Raw genomic sequence first — 17,837 nt, forward strand, 5'->3', positions numbered from 1 at the left:
TAAAGGTCAACAATAGGGTAAAACAGAGAAAGTAGCTTTTCCTTTCTGCTAGTACTGGTGGTGGAACTCCATGGGATGCTCCATAGAGTAGAAGAAACGAACCAACATTAATAAAAAGACAATTCGTTTGGATCTTATACACCTGGCTAGGTTCACACATTGTAAGCCATTTTTTAAAAAATTAAACCATAATTGGCTGGGTTCATACCATATGCTAAGCGCAAATCAAACCATATATTTGGGAAACTGTGGTATGGTATACTTTTTTTAAATGTCAGTTTCATTCATTATATATGACTTTCAGAGTCAAAGTCTTTTTAAAAAAACAAAAACTTAGCTTCACCTTGCAATTATCTACGATGATTCTAAAATGTTACTGTTTTAATCCACTTTACTAGGAGGTATTCCATGAGCTGCATTTGCTTACGTTTTTTTTTTCCTATAACAGAAAGGAGCACTGGAAAAGCTAGAGGCCAACAAAAAAGGAAACATTGATTGATTGATTGATTGATTGATTGATTGATTGATCAATTGATTGAAATTTTATAGACCACCTTAGTCCAAATGGAGCCTAGGCAGACACTGTCAGATTTATGCGCTTCCTAGCACTGCCTTGAGGTGCCACTAGAGCTTGATATTAAATGACTGAAATTGTGCTGTACACAGTTTCAGAAATGAGTAGTGTTGCATGTCCATAGATATGCTCCAATTTTCTGCCTCTCATTAAGTGAAGAACAAAAACCGATTAACCTGGCATCAGTATATTTGCAGAAGTACCTACTGCTTAATGATTCCTTCACAAATTCTAAAACTGGCAAGAAGTTCCTGTGAGCAACTAGCATTTGAGATCCAGTTCCCACTGGTGCCTGAACTGAACAATTAACCAAGTTAATTGGACTGGAAGGGAAAGTGTCAGCAAACATTAAATATGGGTGAATGGGACAGGAAAAACCCTAATTGCCTAGGGTTTATTCATTAGATGCTTTAAAAAATAGAAAAGCAATCATCTATCTGACATCAGATCCTCAGAAGAAAAACATCCTGAAGCCCCAGACGCACCTAGCTTAGATCCCACTCATTCCTCTCTATTTCTGTGTCTTCTTATTCACCCACAATCACTGATTCACTACAAACTTACAGATTCATTCTTCAAACACTCGGGCCTTCTCACTGAAAGATTCCTTTGCGTTGCCTTCCAAAATTTAGGTATCATAAAAAGAAATCTCCCCGTCCTCCTGGATCATGCAGCACTCTTAGCGATCTTTTATCAAGTCCCAAACCCTGAGTTATAGTCAAGTGAGAAGGATGGTTCCACCCTCAGTTCTTTCACAACATTTGTCAGTGCCAAACCTGTTGCACAAACCTGACTGCTTTACAGAACCTTCCATTCACCAGAGGCATTAATTGTTTTTATTTCTTGAGATCTGAGCATAAAGCATTATGCCTTTGCAAGTGAGACAAACAATTGAACCTTGGCTTGTCTGTTTCTTTTTTATATCACCCTTCAGTGGCTGCTCAGTAGTTACTACAGCTGCCAGAAGGTTCTTCTGAAAGCAGGGATATTTTTTTTTATGCACGGTCTGTGCAGACTTCCATTCCTGTGCTAACTCTCCACTTTCAGACACTGACTACCCTTCATTTGTGTCTCAGTGAGAAAATGGGATGTCTACTATCAGTTCTGCTGGCTGGATGATGTCCTGCCACAAATGGCCTAAAGGTATTCAAATCAAATCAAATCAAATCAAATCTTTATTACAGTCATAGACAAGCTATTGCTTCATAGCTCTTTCTCTTTAAAGCAAAATAAAATTCTTTGAGCCATCCAAAAAACTGTATATAATTGTGCAATGAAGTTGTTGTGCTTCTTCCACCCAATAAATGGGTATAAAAATACTAGGCACTTTTTCAGTGCCACCATAACCTCAACGAAGATCATTCCTTCCAATAATGGATCTAATAATTATGGATTTACCTGTACTAGCCCAATGTTCACAAACTCAGACAAAAAAAAAATCACATTTTTGGTATGAAATAAAACTTAGATCAGGAACTTATACCTTTACTGATACCTTGTTTTGAACGGTGGGGCTGGGGGTAGACATAGTGCTGCTCAATCACAGTTACAGTAACATACTGAATTTCTTGATTTTCTAGAAACAGCATTTGCTTCTCTAGCATCGACAATCTAAACAAAAGTATAAAAATAAACCAGGATTTTCTTTCTCCAGACAAAGGGGGAATCAGTTATTATTATCATTTCATTCCTTGGTTAAAAATATTGAAAAGGAGGTGCAGGCTAATAGCCTCAAAATGATTGGACAGAACAGCTTCTGCTCATTTTGCCTGCACATACCTCAAATTCTGTAATACTCTTCTTTCAAATGAAAGCTGAGGAGATGGGATTGTGCCTTGGGGAGGTATTATCATTATAAGAATCACCAAAAACAGAGAAACACCATTGTCATCCCTTTGAGGTAAACCATGTCAGGAAACAGACACCACAAGAAAGCCTAGAAATCTACTATAGGTAGTCTTCACTTAACGATTGTTCATTTAGCAACTGTTTGAAATTATGATGGTGCTAAAAAAGTGACTTACGACTGGTGCCCAAAGTTACAACAGTTACAATGCCCCTGCGGTCATGTGATCACAATCCAGGCATTTGGCAACCAGCTTGTACTTACAACAGTTGCAGTCTCCTGGGGTCACATGATCACCATTTGTGACCTTCCCAGCTGGCTTCCAGCAAGCAAAATCAATGGGGAATCGCAAGATTCATTTAACAATGACATGATTTGCTTAATGATCACATGATTCACTTAATGACCACTGCAAAAAAAGGTTGTAAAATCAGGTCCAGTCATGTGATGATTTGCTTAATGACTGCTTTGCTTAGTGACCTAAATTCCGGTCCCAATTGTGGTCGCTAAGTGAGGACTACCTGTATAAGCTATAGAAACAGAATCTTGAAGCCTGACAGTGTTTCCCCTGCTCTCCCTCTTATACAAAACAAAGTCAAGGTGGGTCTGTCTTAAGTTTTTTTCTCACCCCTTCCTCTGTTTTTTCTGGGCTAAATTCATGTTTTCCTAATTCATGGCACATATTTTCAAGGCCATCCCTGTACTCCTCTACCCTTATCTTCTGCAGCCAGTAGGCATCTTAGAAATTTTGAGAGCATGTTGTGTGCTGTCTTATAAAATACAGGAGCTTCTTCAGCATGCTGCCTATTTACAAAATGGCCGCCATGGTAGACAAAGCCAATTGTAAACCATCTCTTTACAAAAACGCAGAGGTATTTCCTACTACACCTTCTAGTTGGTGGACACATTTTGAGACAGCACTAGGCTGCAGCAGTGCACCATTTTTATTCCTTAATAATGCTTTTCCAGAGGCATTCTTAAAATAAAAATAATGGGACTTCTGGTGAGGATATGATGAACTGAAGACATCCCTGAAGAAGTGGGAACAACATTATGCTGCAATCAGTGGCCAGATGCCAAACCTGGGCAGGCAAAATCTCTCCAGATAAAGGAGAGATTGTGAGATTGTCCACACATACTCCGGACAGTGGCTCCTCGTGAGTAGATGCCAGGAACCAATGGTTTTTGTGATCTGCTAGTGAGTTGAGCAGCTGGCAGTTAGGGATTCCATTGAAGCTCATAGGCACAATGTTGCCTCTAAGGACATAACATTTGGCCACTCCTAATTTCTTAATTACTTTGGAATTAATTTTTTATTTCTTTTTACAGATTGAGAATTTCCAGAATGGCAAGTTTTATGGTATTCACTGGGTGAGTTTCCTTCAATCCTCTATGAAAGAAGTTTTAAGTATGAGTTTAAGGATTAAAAAAATATATATTTTTTTTTAATTAACAGCAAAAGGGTGATTGGAGTGTTGATTTTAGAAAGTTATAAACTGACTAATGGTCCAGATGGATTTAATAACATTCTGAAATTAAATAGAAGAATCCTTCTCTTGGGAAACTATTCATGTTTTTTGCATTCAGAAGAAAAACATGATTAAATGGGGCTTTGAAGGTTGGACACTAGAGGGTACTAGAAGGAAATAAAGATTATAATTAAAGGGGAAGAATACTTGAACTCGATCTGATAATGTAGAATGGAGTAAAATCTTTTAACAATGGATACACTGAGAGATATTTATAAACAATGGACTCAGAAGTTAGTTTTAAAGATCTCTGCCATTATTGATAGACTAAATGATGTTATGGAAGAGGAACAAGTTTTACTGGACAAGACTGAAATTGATTCAAATGAGGACTTAAAAATGACAAGCTGCAAGGAAGATATGGAAAAAGATGAAATATTGAATATACACATGAAACCAGCTGAAGTTTTGATAACTAGAAAGGACATACAAATAATAGACCAGAAGAGTGTCTTGGGTAACCTTTCTATATTGGATTTACAAAAGAGATTTCTTAATGCTGTCAGTGATTTTGTGAGAAAAAACAAAGAGAAAATGAAAAGAAACCAAGTGTTTGGACACTATTTAAAGGGACTACAGACCAAGATTGTTGGGAGCAAGGGGAAGGAATATAAAGTTGGTTTATTTGACCAAGGTTAAAATAGGTAGGTTGATATTTTTGGAAAATTTTAATGGCTTTGTTGTTGTTGTTTGTTTGTTTTTTACCAGGACTGGATGATGATGTTTTAATTTTTTTTTTTATAGATAAAGAGTTATATGGGAAAAAGTTTATTTGCTGTATTTTAAATTTATCTGATTAAGGTTAAAATAGTTATGTTGTTATCTCTGATAACTTTTACTGGATTTTTACTGACTAGATTTGAATGATGAGGTTTGGGGGGATTTGTTTAATGATAAAAAAATAAGATATAAAGGTAAAAGGAAGGAATTCAAGTGGGTTTATTAGATCAAGTCGGCAGGCTGTTTATTTCTGGTAACCATTAATGGACTTTTGCTGATTAGGATGGATGATGAGATTTTAAAGATTTGTTTATAGAGAATGAGGTGAGATATGGGATGAAGAGATTGTTTGTTGTATTTTAAGAGATGGTGATAAGTTGTTAAAGTTGTTTATACTTGCTGGGACAAAGGGGGAAGTTACTTCTTTTCTTTCTTCTCTTTTTTAATTTTTTTTCTTTCTTTTTCTTTCTTTTTTCTTGCACTTTTTATTTTTTATACTTTGTATTAGTTTTATCTGTACAATATAATCTTTAATAAAATTATTATTTTTAAAAAGAAAATAAAAATAATGCGGAGAGTGACCCTTCATTCTGAAATATGCTAGCTTAAAAGAATCTTTAATTAAAAAATACTAATGGCACCAAGAGAAATACTTACAAGCACCATATTAGAGTTACCAGTGGTGAAAACAACAAAGGGCCAAACAGTATCTTGAGTTAATCAAAATCCATAATCAAACTAGATAATAATCACTTTGAGATGGTGATTTCTTTCTTCCTACTGGACAACATATGCGCCATCAATCGCACACTCTCTTTGAACAACACATCAGAAGGGACATTTCCTTAAGTTTCTCACCAGTCTCAGAAAATGGATTTGCATTGTTTTTGCTTTGCTTCAGGACAGACGAAATACACAATCAAAGGATTTTATCCTATCCTTATGGACTTCTTTTTTTTCCCATTGGAGAGACTGTTTGTTATGACTCCTTCTAACTCCTCCTAGTTATTTAGGCCAGTTTCATAACATGCCATTGTGATCATTGCTACTATGTTTGGAAAAGGCAGTAGGAAGTTATTTTGTGTGGTATCACAGCACTCTCTCACAAAGTTTACTATGACATCACACTTCACAGGGCTTGTTGTAATGCACCTCTCATGGGTTTACACAACAATCCAGATCTGGTATCAGATAGGGTGAGCAGGAAACTTTTGAGGCTTCAGTATACTGCTATAGGCTTCTTTGAGGCTTCACTGTGCATTTGTTTATACACACATGCACACACAAAGACATGTACACACAAATGTGTGTACTGTGACTATATAGGGCAGAGAAGAACACTAAAAATCTATTTGTTCTGCTTTTTGTGAAGGGAGGGCAAAGCGATCCTGGTTAATGTTGAAAACACTGGACGCTCTATGTCAAATGTTCACTGCATGGGCAACTTGATCCTGCAAAAGTGAGCATGAGTGGCTGCCATGCTCTGCACTAGGACAGACTGGCAAAGCATGAGCAGCACTTGGCTGAAGATCTTCTTTATCACCTCCAGACATGCAAGCATTCAGGCAACACCATTCTGAAAGCACTTGATGTCTGCAAAGAATGAGAGCGTTACAGAATCACAAGCTGAATTGAAATCCATCATGTAATTGGCATTTGAAATTTATTATGAATACAGTATTTGTTTTTTATATTTTCAGATTGGAAACTTCTACAGGGGACTAATGCAGCATAAAATGTGTCATGCTGGTAGGCTTATGGCATTCATTCATTCCTGTCGGTCAAAGATTTCTGAAAAATACTAAAAGTTAAAAAAAAAAAAAAAAAAAGAGGGGGGAGAGCCTTAAACAGGAGATCAGTTAGTGATGTCTGATGGCTTCAGGACAGGAGGAAATCCTCTCGGGAGGAACTTTTCTCGAGCTCTCCAGATGAGGAAGAAAGTTCCAAAACAAGCAAGCAAGAGAACCATGAACTTAACTGTTCAGAGCTTCTTTCCAACCAGTGATTTAAAGCCCCTTATTAAAAGATGACAGACACATATTCAGGCGTTGACATTAAGCACTATCCAGAAGCCAGGAGCTGTCGGACATAACAAAAAATGTTTACCTGGTTAGTCACTAGGAAGGCCACAGAGACCCATTTAGTCAAGGTTGCTCTTTCCTTGTCTTCCATCCACAGAGGTGAGTCATCCTATGAGGTGAGCAGATGGGCTGTAATCAGGGCCTCGGTGAGTCAGGCACTGGCCAGGAACTCAACTAAAGAAAGAGCAGAAGCCTGAGGAAGACCTCCCAAACAGAAACATATCAACAGCTCGTGAAGGGTATGTATATGAACTTTATATAGATTTCACTGATAATGGTTCTCTTCCTTCCTGCTGGAAAGCACCTGAATTCTCAGGTATGTTATTCTCATAATTTGATATTGCTGGAAAATAGTGTATTATACGAGAATGTCAAGCCTCTCCTAGAAGCCCTAATAATTATGATTGCAGATTGCAGCCTCAGATTCATCCTACTATACTTATTCCATCTGAATACCAATTTGGGGAGAGATTACAATTTACAGTAGTAATGGAGCACAGGCTTTGTAGGCAAAAAGTTCCAGTTTTGGTTCCCATTTCAAACCTGTCTGAAAATGGAGAAAACCAGTAAGTGTAGGCCAACCTGATCTAGAAGGATGGACACTTTGACTCACCATTCTGCCAATCTGGACACCAGACAGCAGATTGCCTGAATTTGCACAACAGGTCTACTAAAAACCTCACAGCTGTATTCACACAACATGCTAGATTAGCTTTAATCATAGAGTTTTGTGTACAAAGCTTAGTGGACTGTACAAACCCAGCCCATTGTAGTAAACAATTCAAATTACTGTATGAATCCAGAAAATGGATACATTCAATAACTAAATTTAACATGTGGAGTGAATCCAGCCATTGGAAGCAGGCTGAGGAGCATAATATCTCAGCCAACCCTGCTGTTGCTTCTCATTGACCTGCCTTCTTACCATTCTTGGAATTAATAAAAGTTATGGTCAGTCTGGGAAATGACTTGCTTTTCTAGCCTTCCCTTCCCTTATATCTCCTTGTCTCATCCTGTTCTCTCTTCTTCTGCTTTTCTCTTCCTCCAGAAGACATTGTAACCTCAACTTAGAGGAAGACATTCATAGTTCATTACTGCAAAAGTAATTGCCCTCCTGTTCCATTGTCGATGAATACTTGCCTGAGTAACATGTGCCTAAGGCTGATGTAGGCTGCAATTAAACAGCTGAAATCCCACAAAGAACTGAGGTATAGCTTTACCACAAACAGATCTGAATGATGAATTCATAAGATGCGAGTTGTTTATGCAGATCTCCAGCTCAATGTTTAGCTCTGCTGTGTAATAATAAATGAAAAAATGGTGGGAAAATAGGTAAGCCTGTTCTTAAAAAATTAGAAGCCCAGATTTCAAAGGATACTGAATGCATGCATGGGCTATATACCCAGCTCTCAATTTCAAAATGATTATCAATAATGACTGGCACTATTTTTCTGAAGGCTTGTTTGGATATGACCACATCCATGGTCACCACTTCCTCTGTTCCTGCAATATGATTCTGACTGGAAGTGGTGACAGGCCCAAAGATCTACTCTGCTGCCATAATATCCAAAGTAGAATCAAGCAGTAAGGAGGCAAATACTCCCACTACACAAAGAAATTGCCCAAAGCCTCTATCACTGCACCAAACTTTAACCTGGAAGCAACATACCTACTAATCTGATTTATAACAGATGAGAAAAATGGTGGGCTTCCCATATCACTCTCAAAATCTGGCCAAGAAAACAATAAAAGTAGCTACAGCAGAGAGTTTTAAAATGAGTCAGTTTTGCAACCCTGGCATTAATAACATTGCTTGGAAGCTCCTGCCAGAATAGTTTAATGCAGTGTTGTCCAAACTTGGCCACTTTAAGATGAGTGGACTTCAACTCCCAGAATTCCCCAGTCAGCATGGCTGGCTAGAGAATTCTGGGAGTTGAAGTCCACTCATCTTAAAGTGGCCAAGTTTGGACAACACTGGTTTAATGGGATCACCGATGAATATTGGGTTTATTGTGTGGTAGATCCTGGAAATATGCGTAAGATGAGTTATTTGCATGCTTCATTTCTCATCACAGCCAACACAGATGAGGTCGCTCCTTTGCTTTCCTGTATTTCCTGCCGTCTTCGCTATTATAAGTTGTGTTGTGGGAGCTCTATTTATAGTACAAGGAAAGGAAAAAGCACTTCTGGAGGCAGGAAAACCAACCAAGGAAAGAATCAGAGGAAGTGCGGCTGCCATTTTACCAAACAATTTGGAAGGCACTGAGCTTCAAGACTCACAAGCGTTGCCATTGTTGTTAAGAATATGAACTGAACACAATTCCTTTGTTTGTCCTCCAGAAGTATTCAAAAGGGCAGCTTGAAAGAGAAGGATAATGGAATGAAGAAATCCTGATTTAGTCAGTGTGCTAGGCAGCAGAGAAGAAAAAAAATCTGGGGCAGAAGAAAGGGAACTGCAGGTAGGTAATGCACACACAGAGGTAAAGTATCCATTCTACATTTTTATTTCTAGGTTTAACAGAGATGCAAATAAGGTGGTCTTTCCTGATCTGTTCCTCCCATGGTTTTGCCTTACTATGCTCACTGCTCCATCCCTGGGTCTATTACTTTGGTTGGCTGGGGCTGGTGGGAATTGTACTTTGGCATCTGGATGCTAACCTGCTGGGGAAGTTGAGTCTCAAGTGGAAGAAGCTAAGGTGCAAATAGGGGTGCTATGTCAGACCTTCTGTAGAGAGAAAAAGAGACTGTAATAAATTGAGGAAAGATGAAGTCTGGCAACATCAAAAGCCTGTGCTCTTGAATAACTCACGTTTACGTTACAAAAAAAGTACACCGCTAAACAATTGTTGTGCTTAGTTTGTGGCAAATATCACAATAATTGCAAGAGGGGGACACGATCTAAACGTCTGCTCTTAAAAGGGCTGATCCTGCTGTGAAAAGCACCTAGAGACCATTTAGCAATGTGTCTGCAAGATCTCCTTGGGGCTTCTTGCTTTAACTGGCCTGGGGAAACCTTTTAATTTCATGGATTTTGCTGGCTTGCTTACGTGGATTCAGAACTTGCATTAAGAAACACTGGTGACTGTGAGAGTGGACTGTGATCCACAACATTTTATGCCACAATAAATGTGTTAGGCTTTACAATGGCCCAAAGCTGTGTTGTTGTTGTTGTTGCTGTTGCTGTTGCTCTGGAACTTGTTATAGCGGTTTTGATTTCTATTATTCTCATGAGCCACTTAGAGCATAATTTGGTAGAAAATGAAATATAAATAAACTGGTGGTGATGAATACTATCAGGATAGCTATATTTGTTTGAAAACGTGGGGTTGAAACAATGGCAGATAGGCTTAACATGCAGGACCCGTTTATTCTCTATGGCAGTAGAAAACACCAGTGCTGTAGCTGCATGTGGTCTGAGACCTGAAAAGTACCCGCTGCTCTCGTCTCTCTCAACACAGCACTCTAATTTCAGTGGCTAACTTGCAGTTCCGGGGTGACCTTTTTCCAACCTCTTGGGGGGGGGGGATTGTCAAAAAAATCAATATGGCAGCCACCACTGTACGATTAAAGCCCCATCCTTCTTCACTTCATCTTGGCTTTTTTTAGCTCCACGCTGCCACGAATGTGCCTGCCACCTTACCAATCCTTACATTCCTCTTATTGCCCTACTTCCCCGGCACTGGCAGTCATCTTACTCCCCTCCAAGTTAATGGGGAGATGACAAAGCCCAACCGATCACATTTTAGAAACTTTAAGGCTCCCTTTGGACGGTGTAAGGAGAAGGAGGAAAAACTAGTACAGCTAGGGATGACCTACATAAGTCTACCTCATTCATGGGCTAGGTGTGAGATGAAGGTAAAATCATGGCAGAATTGTGCTACCATGACGTATTTCTACCATGATTGGATTAAGTAAAGGCCTTCTGTCTGTTCTGCTTAATCAAATACATTTTTGGAGAAGCTTTATTGTTGCCTCTGGGAAACAAATCTGAAGGCATCTCTGGAAGTTGAAGGTTGAAGAAGTTTATTATTGCTCAGCAGATATTTCTAAAAGGAGAGTTACGTACAAGATTGTATAGAGCCACATTACAGTTGCTTGTCTACCTAATAACAAAATAAAAGTAGGAAGTGGTGTAAGTTAGTAAGATAAGAACACGGGAATATTAAAAAGCCCTGCTGGACGGAACCAAGCATTTATCTATGTTTGCAGGAACATGAATGCAACAGGGAGGCATTCTTGTGCCTGCAGGCACCTCCTTTAGTTCATAACAGGCTCCCTGTCTAACATGGTTTGATTACACTGTTTTAATTTTTTTAAAGTAAATGGAAAGCAGGCACATTGCAAGGCAAGGTCCAAATCATATAGTCTTGCATTACAAAAACGCTTCTGTGTTGTAAAAATTGATGTGAAATTGATCCGGAAACACTTAAAAACTAGAATGTAAACCCTGAAAGATTTTTTAAATCTTAGTGGTGGTAAGGCGCATCTGGGAGTACTAATAGAGCAGGTAGCAGGAAGTGACCTCACCAGTTTTTCTTCTGTTGAATGGCATTTTGGGGTCTGACTGTACTTCCTACAGCCATTTTATGAAAGCACCCATAACATTATCACCATTTTGGGACTCAGATATTATACTTTCTAATCACAGAATGGAAGGGATCTTGAAGGTGTCTTCTAGGTGTCTTCTGGATGAAATGGATTACAGTTTCCAAAATTCCCAGCCAGTTGTGCTCTCCCATAAACAGAAGGCGTCACGTCGGAGAAAGCTGGTCTGCCCATTGTCTCCTGATGCAGGTGTGTGGAGAGAAAAACAAAGGTTCTAATGGAAGCCAGCACAGACATACAGTATTGAGCAAGATCTCCCCAACCACCATAATGCTATTTGTTCCAAGAATTTGGTCAGCCCACATTCCGCAAATAGCACCGCATTCCTCAAAGGCAGATCTCTGAGCTGCAGAGCTAATTGGTTTTGGAAACTGAGAGGCTTTTTAAGGCCATATGAAGGATTATATGGCAGGAGTTTGGTCACTCTAAGCAGAAACGTTTTTTAAAAAATCTCACCCTTTGGCTGCCCTCTTCCTTGGATCCCTGCTGATGAGTTTCAGCTGATGGAAGAGAAGAACTGTTGGGTTTGTTCACTCACGATGTACGTCCTGTCTTGTGTCTGACTCATGACATTAAATATAAGGTTGCATAGGCAGTAGAACAATAGCAAAGATTCAGGGTGATCCTCAAACCACAGCTAATGTTATTGCCCTTCTTGGCTGAATCATGTGGCTAAAATGGTTCTGTTCATGGCTTGTTGCTGCCATTCTCTGTATTATCTATGGGCAAAAAAGGCTTGCTTTGGCCCTGCGAGTCCACCCCAATACATGTCTGATGGTTCAACTTTGCCCTTCTAATTGTGGTAGTGACCTGTTCAGTCTGTTGCTGGAAAGGCAGCACAGTGGGATGGTAGTGTCTGCATACATATCTCTACGAGACAAATACTAATAGAGCAATGGGGGATATGGGCATCTGGGGGGAGAGAGGGGCAAGAAGAGCTAGTGTCATTGTGTGCACATTGATGTCATCACACCATTGATGTAAATTATGTAATTTGCAAATTTCATAATGTGTCTTGTACAATGATGTCATAATGTACCCAACATCATTGTGGCTTGTATCCATGCCTATGATGGGGGTCAGCTATTTCATGGTGGACTGCTCTTTAATTCCTTTAATTAGGGATTAAAACTGCCTTCCCTCCATGGCCCTTCGGGATTACTTGTTGCTTGGCTGAAGAAATTGAACGGCGTCTTCTGAAAACAAGAACATATTTTTTGAAATTGTTTGTGTGTGCATGACCCTAACCTTCTCCAATCTGGTTATGTCCACACAATGCTGTGGTGTATATCAAAGTGTAAAACTCTGGGAGCTGTAGTTTAATGCTAGTAAGCCCTTGGCCCAGCAAAAATACATTTTAAAAATGGTGAGAAAATAACAGGACATACCCACCACATTCCTAGAACTTCTTGCCCCAGTTTACAGATCAAGAATTCTTACCAGCACTAATGCTTATGTGGCACATGAACCGAAGAACTCATGATGAAGTTTGTGTGCCTCCTCCACATAGTGGCTCACTCACATAGAGCTGAGGTGGTGTGAGCCACCCTCTTCCTCCCCAAGGCCATTTTTGTCCTCCCTACACTCTCCATCTTCTCTCTCTCTCTCTCCCTGTCTCTCTCTCTCTCCCTCCAGTGAACACATACTTAATACTCATTTCTTTTCAGACGCTTCCTTCTTCAAGCAATGGCTGCTCAGTGTTGGGAAAAGGTCCAATTCACCCTTTCACTTTTGAAAGTGCTGATTGGGCCGGTGGAGGGCAGGCTAATCCACATTTCTCAAAGGCGTCCCTCCTTGGGTGGAAGGCCATACCAAGAACCAAGGCCTACAGGCTTTGAAATACAGTGTATCCAGCAGTGAGCGCCATTCTCTGTCTTGCTCCTCCTTCCTCCATCCCCTCGCTTCTGTCCATGCTAGGGTTCTTTCCCCCTTTTGTTTACTCAGAGACCTTTAGGAAAGATTTTCTTTCACTGCTCTTTGTTCCAAATTCTGTTGGTGAACAGCCTCCCACTACAGACTCAGCCTAGGATTGATTCCCCATCATCATTTCTTACCTGTTCTTACATTTGGGATCCATCTTTGCATGACTGCATTATAAAAACTTTCTAGCTGGGTTAGAAGTTCTTTTGCCTCTATCTTTGTTGGCAATCCTTCACCCACCTAATGGGCCAGGGAAGGCTGTTTCATATGCCTGGTGCTGCAGCATCAGACTTCCAGAGCATTTTCTTGGACTGGGCCTGCACAGCAGTGCTAGGAGATGATACCACCTGAGCAATGCTAAGGGAAGTAACAGTCTCCTGCACATGTGCCAAATTCTCTTGGCCAGTTTAGTTGACTGGAAGGTGGGATGTTCTTGCCACTGTGCCTCCTTGTGTCCCAATCATGCCTCATGTTCTGGGAGGGGATTTGGAGTCTACTAGCATGGAAGGCAGAGGTGGACAGGGAGAGGTCCATGCTGTGGGGCGTTCTCAGAGGAATCTTCCTCAAAGAACTCTAGCCACTTGGGATGTCAACACTGAATTTATGTAGCTATTAGCAACAGTAATGCAAACATTTCAAACATCTTCCTAATAATGAGTGCATCTTAAAGAGTGGTAAAAAGGATTTCCCAGTTGCATCTGTACATCAGTGTCTTATGATGAAGGGTTGTACGTTGCCACAGGACAGGAGCAACGTGAAGATAAAGAGCCTTTTCTTCCATGTCTCTGACATTGTCAATGTGGAATGTTAATCGTGCTGCACTTCACGAACTGTGGGCACCACCTGACTGAGGGAACAACGTGAGCTCTTTTTCTATCTTAACGGTGCAGGCTAGTAATACATTAAACCTTTTTACCCCTCAAAGCCAAGCATTTATAACCTGTGGTCTGCTTAGGAAAATCCCTCAGAATGAGGATTAAATGAGTTGGGTGCAGGTCACAAGATGGCAGAGATGGTATGGGAAAGCATTTAAATGTAGACGTTTGAACTGCTGTCCTGACAGTTACTTCTCACCAAAGGCCACGTTCCTGGAAATATAGGATCAGTTTGAGGGAGACTGGATTAGACATAACAGATATGAAGTAGGTCAATAGGAATAGTAGATATGGTAAGTTGCAACAGAGCCTGCAGGGATGCCCTCACTGTAGCTGTGAATATTTTGCCAGTGGCAAGCAAGCTAGGCAGCTTGGTTGCCAGAACAGGTGGCCACTCTGGGCACAGGAAGAAAGAAAATAATGTGGTCAACTTGAGGAGAATTGTTATATGTGCCTGCACCGATCCTGGTTACTCGAACTGCTGCGCATATCAACAGTGCACACTGAAAGGAATTCTGCCTTTCTAGGGTCGTCCAAAGTATTGAAAGAAGAGCTTCAGGGAGCATGTTAGTGCAAAGAAAGCCATCCTCTTTGAAGTGTTAAAGCGGCCACATCCTTTCTGAGGCTCCTGCAACTCCTTTGAAAGCTGCCTCCTGTAAAGACTTTGCACAGAGCAGCCCCTACATAAATGAAGCATGGTGGTTAGGGTGTTGGTCTAAGGGCCCATCCATACAGGCTCCGAACCCTACTCCAGAAGTCGCTCTGCCCCTGTGCCGTTTTCTACATGTGCGCTGCTGCTGAGCTGATTTATCTCTTTTTCAATAGGTCTCAAATGATAGAAAAAGCAAATGGAAAGCTTACTATGCTAGGCAAGCTGGTTTCCCACTGGCCATAACTCTTCCTCATCCTGCCTCCTGGACTCTAGGGACCATTGTTCTGTTCCCTGCCCCATCAGTATCCTGTTCCTGCTGCCTGTCTATAGACATGTTTCTCCCTTCCTCTTTCCAGCTACCATAGCCATGTGGAACCATGATTAGATGTGCAGGGCTGTACAAATAGTGAAAGCAAGAGAGACAGCTGCCTGGGAGCTTGCAAGCATAGGGGGGTGCTTTCCTTTTCCAGTGTTTACCCCACACTTTCAATCTGATTTCATGGAGCCATCCTAGGAGCTATAATAGAGGAACAGCATGGAAAGAAGGCAGGAGGGAGGAGCTGCTGCTGACTACCTTCTCCTCCAGTGCTGTTTCCAAGTCAGTTGTTTCCTCAGTCAGCAGCCGAGTAACCAACTCCCCCTTCCTCCACTAACCGATCAGATCACCTGGAATCAGGGCAAGGACGGGTCCAACCAAGTGATGGAAGTGGTGTCTTCTGAGGCCCTGGCAGCTTCCCTGATGCTCACTGCTGCCTGCTCTGTTCCTCTTCTCCTGAGCTCCTCATGGGGCTCAGCCCCACTGCTGCAGCCCTGTGGCCCTCCCTCTGCCCTCAGTCTCTGCCACCTTGGCGTGGGGAGGGGGGCTCAGCCCCTGACTGTCTTACCACTGGAGGATCCATCTGAGAAGCTTGCCTTGGGTCCCAGAGAGCTTTCCTTTACTCTCTGGAGAGCTTGGCGGTAAAGATATCAATATATGGTCATTTCACCATTATAGCTATTGAAAGGCCCTTAAATGCAACAGAGGAAGGATGTATTTGGAGCCAGGAAGTTTCCTTCATGGCAACTGCTTAGAGGTATGGATTGCTTTGCAAACCATTTGAACAAATGCGCACAAGTGGCAAGGGTGCAATGATCAATGTTCCAACTTTCCCTGAAACACAGCTGAATTCTCAGCTACAGCAGTCTACTGTTAGGAGCTGCTAGATCTGGTCATAATCCAGTCGTGCTCAACTTCTGTTTTGAACAGCTTATATGTTTTCTGCTTTGTATTTTAACAGTGTTTTTGATCTACAACTGCATATAAACACAATAAAGTAAAATAAAATAATAAATTCGTACAATGCAACAGAGTTGGGGATGGGAGGATTACTAGAAATTATTTTATTTCCCATTTGTTTGGAGAAGAGATTAGGGAGTTTTTGTTGCTCCAAGACTTGCTTGGGGGTCAGGATGCTAACAGGATGACCTCTTTTGCACTCTCCTCCTTTATTAGCTTCTGGTGCTGCCTATTAGCAAGAGCAGAATTAAGATGATTGTGGTCGGCAGAAGCTGCAGTCATGATGGGTTGAGGTCAAATTGTTTTGTGAAGAATTGGGAATGGGAAACAATGTGATGTGGAGGTGAGTCAAGGAACTCAGGTCCAAGTCCACCCTCAGCTACGGAAGCTCACCTTGAGCCAGTCGCTCTCTCTCGACTCTGCAGGCAGAGTCATCTTCAGAGAAAGTCTCCAGGGGAAAAATGACAAAAGCAGGATTGTGCCATTGTGATGCAGGCTGTGCCCCTATGTTGTGACATGACATGTATGTACAAAAATTTGTGTTGCAATGATGCAACACAGTTGTTATTGTTTGATCAAAGCACTGATCCTGTGATGGAGAGAGTAAGCAAGGTGAGCTTGAGGGAAATATGTAGGAATCCTTAGCTCAGCAAAAGGGGCTGGAATATTTTTTAAGTCCAGAACAGCGAGGTAACATTCGGAAGCAGCTCGGGCAGATGCCTCCCTAATTCACTGAATTATGAGGAGGGGGAGGAGGGGGAGGAAGAGGAGGGGGAGGGGGAACAACAGCCCAATCAGGCTTGCAAGATTCTGTTATTACAGCCATTCTCAATAAAAGTAGTTGCAGCCTTCTTGTGATTTCCTTTCTGGTCTGCCTAGTGGGGCTGACATCAGAACAGCTCTGCTTGGGGGGATCTTTGGAGAAAAAGTACTATTTTATGCTATCTTGAACTCCTAGCCATGTAATAAGGTCATCCAATAAATATTTTATTCTCTCTGTTCTCTTAGTTCCATGGCCTTAGGCACAGACGTTCATGCACACCCATCACCGATAACGCGAACTGTTCCACATTTTCAAGTTCACGCCTTTTGTTTTTGTAGAGTCCAGACATTATCTCTGGACCCTGCAAGACATTTCATGCTGCCATATCTAGAGAAGGTTTTTCTTTCCATCAGGTCCTCCAGATGCCTTTAAGCCCAACCACTTAACGTGAGAGCTGCTGGTTTATTTATAGCTGGCTCTTTAATCACACTTGGATATTTTTAAAATGTCTTGCCTGGTGATATCAGAGTTGCTTTCATTAATACATTTGCTGAAATCTTCATTGTCCAGCAATAGCAGAACCAGTAAGGTATAGCAGTAAATCCAGCAGCCACTTTCTTCTGGGAGCCCACTTAGGAGAAAATCCTAAAAATAAAGAATAAAAGCTTAGGGGATGTGATTAGAGCACAAGTGTGTTTTTTGAAAAACCCACTTTTCCCCAACTCAGTGCCCTTTGGATGTGTCGGGCTGTAAATGCCATCACCCTTAGTCAGCATGACTACTGATAGTAACATGGGCATTGTAGTCCAACATTGGAAGATTATCAGGGTGGACGAGATTAATCAACACAGACATTGCCCTGTTCCAATCAGACTGATCTGGTGCCTTTGCACAGCCCTCACTGCACTGAGGTAAGTGCAGGAGGGAAGACCCCCTGGAGCAGAGGTGATGTACATTAAACAAGGGCAAGGCTTCAGTCACACGGCCACCCCTACC

General features: G+C 41.2%; 1 protein-coding gene across 2 annotated transcripts in view; it reads left to right on the forward strand.

Moving 5' to 3' along the window:
* The first annotated feature begins 8,920 nt into the window (after positions 1–8,920).
* RASGRP3 (RAS guanyl releasing protein 3) overlaps positions 8,921–17,837 on the forward strand; it is a 60,272-nt gene continuing 51,355 nt past the window's right edge. For both annotated transcript variants that reach the window (XM_088144873.1, XM_025166565.2), the window contains exon 1: positions 8,921–9,209. The gene's annotated coding sequence lies outside the window, so the exon portion shown is untranslated. The remainder of the gene's footprint in view (positions 9,210–17,837) is intronic.

This window comes from Python bivittatus, unplaced genomic scaffold (genome assembly GCF_059951505.1).
Source record: "Python bivittatus isolate LINGU-HERP-01145 unplaced genomic scaffold, Pbiv_v1 ctg000020_np1212, whole genome shotgun sequence".
Classification (NCBI taxonomy): domain Eukaryota; kingdom Metazoa; phylum Chordata; class Lepidosauria; order Squamata; family Pythonidae; genus Python; species Python bivittatus.